The 9,205-nt window shown below is 41.2% G+C and overlaps 1 protein-coding gene across 7 annotated transcripts in view; it reads right to left on the minus strand.

Annotated features, from left to right (window-relative positions):
* Positions 1 to 6,880, minus strand: part of LNX1 (ligand of numb-protein X 1) — a 188,639-nt gene extending 181,759 nt beyond the window's left edge. For 5 of the 7 annotated variants that reach the window (XM_081303326.1, XM_081303324.1, XM_081303327.1 and 2 more), the window contains exon 1: positions 6,558 to 6,880. The gene's annotated coding sequence lies outside the window, so the exon portion shown is untranslated. Of the gene's footprint in view, positions 1 to 5,876; positions 6,173 to 6,557 lie in introns of those variants that run through there. The other 2 variants (XM_081303329.1, XM_081303328.1) reach the window with 1 other exon arrangement.
* Between the last annotated feature and the right edge of the window lie 2,325 nt (positions 6,881 to 9,205).

The following is a 9,205-nucleotide window of genomic DNA, read 5'->3' on the forward strand; positions in this document are numbered from 1 at the left end:
GGTGAATGATTGAAATGGGTGGGGGTACTGGGCATGGTGAGGACTGGCAATCTGGGAGAGGTCTTCCCTCACATTCTACTAAAATAATGTTGTCCCCTACCCCATTGTCAACCTCTACCCTTAGCCCTAAGTTATTCATGACATTTATAATTCCCTTTATTTTTCTCATTAATCTGTCTGCTTGGTTGCTGTCTATTTCATCTCTTCTATACCCCCCATACCTAGAATAGTGCCTTGCACAGAATTGTCACCCAATCTCTTTGCTGAGTGCATGAATGAGTGAATGAATGTGGGGACAGTAGGGCTGGATTTTCCTGCTTTAAAAGAATTCGAAATTTAAATTTTTATATGAAATTTCCTAAAATTTTTTTTTAGATGTTAGTGGATAATAGAATTAAAAAATTAAAACTCTGTGCTGGCCAGAAATGGGTCATGCTAATTGTGTGGCCTCAGTTCTCCTTTCTGTCCTGCAGTTGTTGCCTCAGTCCCTTTGTAGAATGAAGTGGAATATAAACAAATGAAGACACACATCTGGTTTAGGCTCTACAAAGCTCCATCACCCACTATTCATTTTTTTTTCACTTGTTGTTTCATTATTGTTCTAATTTAGCATGAATCAATTAAGATGCCTCACATGGAGATGAAGTGATCATATGTGTTTAGAGGTGGAGAAAGCTCAAAAGCTCAAAAGACTAGGAATGGAACCACCATATGACCCAGCTGTAAAACTCCTTGATATTTATCTGAGAGAATGCTACAGCAATATATGTATACCCAATAGCCAAGCAGTCCAATCCCCAATAGCCAAGTTATGCCCATCAAAGGGAATGGGGATGGGAGGAGAGGAGGGAAAGGGGAGGTACTGGAAATGAAATGGACCAAATTAGGTTATATGTGTATATCACAAGGTATCCCACTATTTTGTACAATTATAATACACCAACAAAAATAAAAGAGGTACAGGAAGCTATATGAGGCAGGAAGGCCCTGGCAGCCTAGGCTGGACTCCTGGTCAGGTAACTTACCTGGAGGAGGAAAGGGTCCTGACTCCATCTCCTTTCTTCTTCTTGGACCAGAGTTTAGGCAGATGCTTTACCTGCCATGGCTGTGCCCTCACATTCAGTTTCAGTCTCATGCTGGTCTATTTCTACAAATTTTTACGTAGAACTGGATTATCAGGGTGTGGATTTCTTAAAATCCTCTCATATACCACCTGACATCCATCAAGAGCTACAGCCTGAAATATTTCAGTAGCACACTTATATGCTCTCACACCCACACTAAAAAATAAGCCTGTTGCATAATGTATCTTCATTTCTGTACCTTCAGTAGGATGCTAAGGTGTTTGGAGGCAATCTCCTTATATAGTTAATTGGTGGAGTTGTAAGGTCTTTGTGATTTAACGGAGCGTCTTAGCTAATCTTTAAAGGAAGCACAACCAAGTTCTGACCAAGACTTTATATATATAATTTTTCTCCCAGGAGAAAAGCCTTAAAATAAAATTTAAGTATTATAACATAGGTCTCCACCATTTCTAGGAAATAGTGAAATGTGGAAAGTTTGTAAATCCTGGGACTCTTTTTCGTCCTACAGTTCTCCTAATCATCTTCCCCTAAATCATTGATCCACCTTTTTAATAAACAAACAAACAAACAAACTACAACCAAAAAACCCCAATCCAACTCATTGCCATTTTTAAATTATGGTAAAATACACACAACATGAAATTTGCCATCTTAATCATTTTTATAAGTGTGCAGTCAGTAGTTAAGTCCATTCACATTGTTGTACAACCATCACCACTGTTTCCAGAACTCTTTCCAGTTTGCAAAACAGAAACTCTGTTACCATTAAATAATAATTCCCCATTCCCCCAAACCCCCGGCTCTTAACAACTTTCTATCTCTATGAATCTGACTACTCTAGGTGCCTCATGCAAGTGGAATCATATAACATTTGTCCTTTTGTAATTGGCTTTATTTCGCTTAACATAATGTCCTCAAATTTCATCCAACTTATGCCAAGTGTCAGAATTTCCCTTCTTTTTTTAAAAAAAAATTATTTATTTTTAATTTATTCTACTTAGTTGTATATGACAGCAGAATCCATTTCAATTTATCATACAAAAGTGGAGCACAACATTTCAATTCTCTAGTTGTACACAGTATAGAGATTCCTTCTCTTTTAAGGTGAAATAGCACCCAATTGTATGTATATATTACATTTTGTTTATCCATTCATCTGTCAGTTGACACCTTTCTTTTCACCTTTAAGCTATTGTGAATAATGTTACTATGAATATAGATATACAAGCATTGGTTTGAGGTTTCCACTTTCTAATTTTTGAGGTATATACCAAGAAGTGGGATTGCTGTGTCATATGACAATTCTGTTTTTAGTTTTTTGGTGAACTGTCCTACTATTTTCCACAATAGCTGCACCAATATACATTCCCACCAAGTGTGCACAGAGGTTCTAATTTCTCCACATCCTTGACAACAATTGTTTCTTTCTTTTTTTTAACAAAAATTATCCTAATGAGTGTGAGTTGGCATTTTTCTGTGGTTTTGATTGGTATTTTCATAATGATTAGTGATGCTGAGCATCCTTTCATGGGAGTCTTGTTCATTTGTATATCTTCTTTGGAGAAATGCCTGTTCAAGTCTTTTGCCCATTTCTAAATTGTTTTTGTTGTTGAATTGTGGGACTTCTTTATATTCTGGATACTGATCTCTTATCAGATATATGAGAGAGAATTTTTTAATATTTATTTTTTAGTTTTTGGTGTATACAACATCTTTGTTTGTATGTGGTGCTGAGGATCGAACCCGGGCCGCACGCATGCCAGGCGAGCGCGCTACCGCTTGAGCCACATCCCCAGCCCTCTTATCAGATATATGATTTGTGAGCATTTTCTCCCACTCTGGGTCACCTTTTCACTCTGTTGATTGTGTCTTTAGGTGCACAGATGTTTTTAATTTTGATATATCATTGGGATTTTCCTCTTCCTCTTTTGGCTCCCCTGGTTCTCAGGGATACGGATGTAGGGAAGAGAGGACCACCACACAGCTCCAATAGCAGGGCTAAAAGGCCATGCTAAAAGACCACCATGGCCTACTGCAAATAGACTTTCAGAAAAGTTTCAAGAATTACAAGGTTCCTTGCCCTTCCATCCCCACAGATACACTCATGATGCAGAATTGATTTAGCAATAATTCTGCTTTAAGCTTTGGGGTAGCTTTGGTGGTTGTTACTGGGTTGTCAGGAAGATCATGACCATTACTATTGGCTCAGAACCCACTAAGTGCACACAAAGGCTACCCCTAACAATGGGAAACCAATAGATGAGAGGTCTCCTGAGCATGCAGGGCAACACTAGGACCATTCAAGGCCAAAACAATGAAAAGGTTATGATGCCCCACTCCCCAAAACGTATCAAATAAAAACAAGAAGTCATAAAATAAGTCCAAAATTTTCTGATTTTTTCAGAAGACAATGACTTTGCAGTTTCTTTTGAAATGCTCAAATCTATTTTTTAAAATTTCTTTCTTTTAAATAATTTGTTTTTTTAAAAAATTATTTTTTAATGATCCTGCATTGCCAGTGCCCTAACCCATTTTGATCTACTTGTTGGAAAAATCATATTAATATCTAATATTAATCATATGCTTCATATGCTGTGCATTTCTGTGTGTACCATGTAGAAGAAATTATTTAATCAGGTCAGTCCCATGAGTCATCACTGTTATAGCCTCCAATTTTCCAGTGAAAGAAACTGAGGCACATTAACTTGCCTAAGATCGAAAAGCTAGTAATAAGTTGCAGAACCAAGATTGAACCCAGAGAGCTCAGCTCCAGAGCCTCTTGGCTCAAAGTCTACAATGCAGCCTTTGACCTGGTATGCATGGTCCACCTGGACCAACTTGTCTGTCCAGCCCCTGCCCTTGCCTCTGGCCCTGGCACTAGCCACCCTAGTTAGCTGCTGGAATTTACCACCCATTTCTCCCTTTTGCCCTTCACACTACTCCCTTTGCCTCCCTCTGGCCCTCCTTCCCTGTTGATCCTGACCCATCCAGGATTCCCCTTGAGCATCTCGTTTCTCCCCCTGCATTTGGGTTAGGTGCCCTTCCTCAGTAAGACAGCTCTCATTGCCCTTGGCCATGTGGAATTGTCACTGACTGCTTGTCTGCTGCCCAGTAGATGGAGTGTCCCTTAAGAATGGAAACCCCAGTTTAAAATTTCTGTGTCTAGCTGGGTGCAGTGGTATGCGCTTGTAATTCCAGCGGTTTGGGAGGCTAAGGCATGATCACAAGTTCAAAGCCAGCCTTGGCAGCTTAGCAAGGGCCTAAGCAGCTCGGTAAGACCCTGTATCTAAATAAAATACAAAAAAAAAAAAAAAAAAAAAAAAGAAGGGGGGAACTGGTGATGTGGCTCAGTGGTTAAGTGCCTCTGGGTTCAATCCCTGGTACAAAAAAAAAAAAAAAAAAAAAACCTCTGTGTCTCAATGTAGAGACAAAAACAAACACCTGGTACCTAGTGCTTCATTGCTTCATTAGTACCTGTTGTTGAGCAAGGGAGAGCCTGGGCAAGATCTTGGCAGAATAGAAATAGGAGCAGTGATCGCAGAGAGTAATTTGTTCCCTGAAAATGTTGTTGCTACCTTAAGCAGACCCTGAGCAGCCCATGTCCTTGTATATGAGAGCAGTACTGAATGGGATGGGATAAAGGGTGTGAGTCTCACCTCTCCAGGCCTGGGGCCAGGAACACGTGCCCTATATACCTGGAAAGACAGCTCTGCCCCTCAAAGCTTAAAGATAGGGACGATATAATACAGATCCTTCTCGGAGTTACATCCTGACTAATCCATGTAAGTGGATAATATTATAAATTGAAAATGCACCTAATACACCTGACCTACTGAACATCCTAGCTTGGCCTAGCTCACCTCAAATGTGCTCAGAGCACTTACATTAGCCTAGAGTCAGGACATCGTCTCTCACAAAGCCCATTTTATAATAACATGTTAAATATTATTGAATATGGTACTGAAAGTGAGAAGTAGAATGGTTGTATGAGTACTAGGAAGTACGATTTCTGCTGAAAACATCACTTCCACACCATCCTAGAGTTGCAAAATTGTAAGTCAAACAATCATAAATTAGGAGCCATCTAATACAGAGGATGGACCACAGTCCTTAAGGTCATTATGTGGGGCCAAGCAAGGTAGGCACCACGCAGGAGTGGTGGAGGGATGTAGAGGCCCAGACCAGGTGTCAGAGCCTAAGCAGGGAAGGAGGGCATCTGTGTGGGGACAAGGACAGGGCTTGTGCCAGCTGTAGGTTTTTGGGATCCAGGACATGAACAAATGAGCAAAAATATTAAGCAATTAAATGATTAAATATATTAATATCTCTTAAATTATATAAAATAATATATAATGTATTACTATATATTATAAATTTATTAAGTATATTAAATAAACAAATATATATCATTGTAGCCTGTCTTCAATAAATGTTAAAGAAGGGAGTTCCAACATGGAAAGGGAGAAAGGCAGAATGAACTCTGTCTGTTGTATTGGGCTTGGAAGGACGCAGAATGCGTTCATGGTTTTCAATACCTGTAGATCACTATGGAAATAAATATATATATGTAAAGAGAAAACAAAGATAGAATTTGAAATCAAATCTATGTAGCTCTTCTTGCTGTTTTATGCCACCTCCCTCCACATACTGCCTCTGCTGTGAAATTTCCCACCTCCCCACCACAGGTCGCCAAAGCCTCCAGCCCAGCTCTCACACACTTGGTGAGCCCCCCAAGCCCCCTCCATCCCCAAACATTCATATCATGCTGCACACAGCTCGTTGCACAACTACCTCACTCGTTTTCATCAAACAGAAGGCAGGGCTCCTCTTGTCTGTGTTCCCAGACTCTCCTTTGCAGCCACACACATGCTCGTGGTCTTGCTGTCAATGTTCACCCCACAGACTCCTCCCTGAGGACATGTGCTGATCTGAAATGCTCTCCCTCAATCTACTCTCCTCTCTGTGCTAAGCCCAAGCTTTGAAGAGCCCCCACCACCTCTTTGGCATTCCTTGGGCATAGAGCTTTCACTGTGACAGAGGACCCAGTGTTGGAACAGTGTCTCTTCTTGCAACAAGAAAACCTAGTCCTGCAGAAATGAAACAAAATGTGCCTGTGAATATGTTTTAAAAACTAATGAAGAATAATGTTATGTAAATACAATTAGGCTTACTGGGATTGCATACATTTTTACTGATCTGTTTTGCAAGTTAGTTTCCTTTTTTTAAAAAAGAAAAAAAAAAAGCAAAGGAGATTTCCATGAAATCAGTAAGGAAAAAAAAAAATTGACCCAAAAAGCGCTATTGTCTGGAGGACTTCCTAGTGTTTTGAGAAAGGTCCCCTCTAGGTGTTCCTCCCCAACTTGGGGTGGTGAGCATGTGTGTCGGATAGAGCCAGGGTAGGAGCCTGGGCAGGGGCAAAGTACTCTGAAATTGCCTGAGATTCCACCTGGTGGGGGAACCAGGCCCTCTTACCTTTGCTGGGTAGTTTTCCAGTGGTGTGAGGTCTCTGGGACAATCCACCTGGGAGCTGTTTCTCTGGCTCAGCAGCAGATCAGGAAAATTTCCATCTCTCCTGAGTCCCACCTTCTGAATAGGCATGAAAATCCCCCTCCTCAGAGTTCATTCAATACATCCCCTGCCCTAATGAAGACTTGGGGAACAGATCCCCAATCCTGAGAGCAACTTGTGGGCATCCTCCAGGGAGAGCACCCCACAGAATGCTACTTGTTAGCATCAATGACAAATCTGTGCTGGTTTGGATGGACAGAGGCTCCCTTGAACTTCCTCCTTCTCTTGCCAAAAGCCAGGATGGTTTGTTCACCTTTGGGCTGCCAAGTCAGGCTTACCGCACCCCTGGATGTTGTTTTCCTGCAAGCAATGGGAAAATGAGTTTGCAGCCATGGAAGGGAAATCAACAAGGAAATAAACACAGGGTCACTGTACCTTCGGGCTATCATTAGGCCCGGGACATGTTTGTACCGGGACCAGTTTCTAAATAAACAGGAGCTGCTGACCCACAGGCCCCAGAATCCTGGGCATTCTTATATTTTTGAATATGCAAAGAAGTGTGCACTGAAAACTGTATCAGACAAATCAAGAGATTCTGACTTTTTCCTCACACTTTGCCAAAACTTTCAACGGTATTTTTTTTCCATAAGCAGTGTTGTCATAACTGAACATTGGCCAATGTTTGTAAACAAAAAGAAAGAAAAAATTAACATGTTTATGGCTAAGGCTTTGTCTAAGATATAGAATTATTGTTTATTTAAGGGTTTCTTCTGCTCCCTCTTTGACAACATCACAATCAGCAGCAGGAATATCTTGGCTAACAGTTATTAGACATTTTACTGTTTTCCAGGTCCTGTGCTAATTATCTATATTATTTCATTTACTTCCCAGTGCCATCTTAGAATGATCACCCCCATCATATAGATGAAGAAACCGAGGGTAGGAGGGGTGAAGTCACTTGCAAAGTGACCCAGCTAGTTGAACATTCTGGAAGTTTTTTGCTTTTCCAAATCTTGCTTTTCCTAGTGGTTGGCTTAAGCACTTCTGGTGGCTGACAGTTCCAGTGATTCGCCAAAAATTGTGCTTGAAAAACTGTTAGCCCTGGAAAAGGAATTCTTTTCCGTCATGGAAGTAGGACCCGTGTCACCCAGGTACCCACTGGCCTCTCTAATCACAGCTGCTGCTGCTGACTGCTGGGTCTCCACCACAATTCTCAATTCCACACGTGGACGCTGCAGATCCCTTGGCCTCTGTGTGTGTTTCTGCCATGGCCCGATGGCTGGTTTGTCCTTTTGACTTTAGGAACCTAACTGTGACAAGATTCTTTTAATCAATAATCCACAGAATGGATTGAAGTAAGTCCCACCTGGAAACTTCAGCTTGCCAAGGAGAAGCCGCACATGTGTTGTCAGTCCTAAGGGCCAACTTTGACTTGTTTTTCTTTATTGTCCTCGTCTGTACTTCCAATTGTGAGCAATTAGCTCTCCTGTGCCCGTGGCAGTTACCCAGGGCAGCTGGCTGCTGGTCAAAGACAAGTAAAACAGTCCTTTAGGAGGCAAAGCCATGCCCTCCAGTGAGACCCAAGTTACTATTTACATAAATATGCGAGTTACGACATTAGAGTAATTGTCCCCCTGGTCACCTTGGATTTGGTCTGGTGGAGCTTTGGGATATTTTGCCTTAAGGCCACATACGTCTTTTAACTTGAGGTTGGTGAGATATTTTTTCTCATCAGAGACTTAAGTCTTGTGTACTGAATTTAGGGTAACAAAAAGGAAGATCAGAGGGAGGTTGGGCCTTTAGTTTAGATGCTATTTCACTTTTCTTTCCAGTGTTTTTCCTCTAAGTGCCCTCTCTAGGAATGTTTATGGACTTTGATTCGGGAGATTTTTTTTTTTTTTTTTTTTTTTTGGTACCAGGGTTTAAACCCAGGGGCACTTAATTACTAAGCCACATCCTTGGTCCTTTTAAAAAACATTTGATTTAGACACAGGATCAGGGTCTTGCTGAGTTGCTTAGGGCCTTGCTAAATTGTTGAGGCTGGCTTTTACCTTACTATCCTCCTGCCTCAGCTTCCTGAGCTACTGGGATTACACTCGTGCGCCACAGTGCCCGGCATAGTTTTTTGATGAGGAAAAGCAATTTATATCAGTCACACGCACCTCTTCAACCTTATCAGATGAAATGAAAGAATAAAATGTGGGAAAGGAATGGAAACTGTCCACGTAATGGAAACTATCAAGTTCCCCATCTGCTTCACAGCTTCTCATCACTGGAGAACAATGACGGGAGATTTGAGGATGCTGGATGTTTGGGGTTTTCCATTCAGAAAGGTAAGGGACATGGATTTGATTTCTCCTTCCTCTCCTATGAGCATCTGGATAGGTACTGATTGATTTGGTTCCAAGACTCGAGTCCATTCTGGGAAAGACAAGAAACATGCACACCTCCAAAAAAATGTTTTTTGCATGATCATGTAACCAAGGCAGCTGACTGTTTAAAACTGGAAACAGAGAGAAGTCACGGATGAGAAACAGGACGTATTAATTTAGCCTTACAAATGTACCCTTTCCAAAGCCAGAATTACTCACTGCTGGCAGTCCACTGCATGG

This window comes from Spermophilus citellus (assembly GCF_964194105.1).
Source record: "Spermophilus citellus genome assembly, chromosome: 8".
Classification (NCBI taxonomy): Eukaryota; Metazoa; Chordata; class Mammalia; order Rodentia; family Sciuridae; genus Spermophilus; species Spermophilus citellus.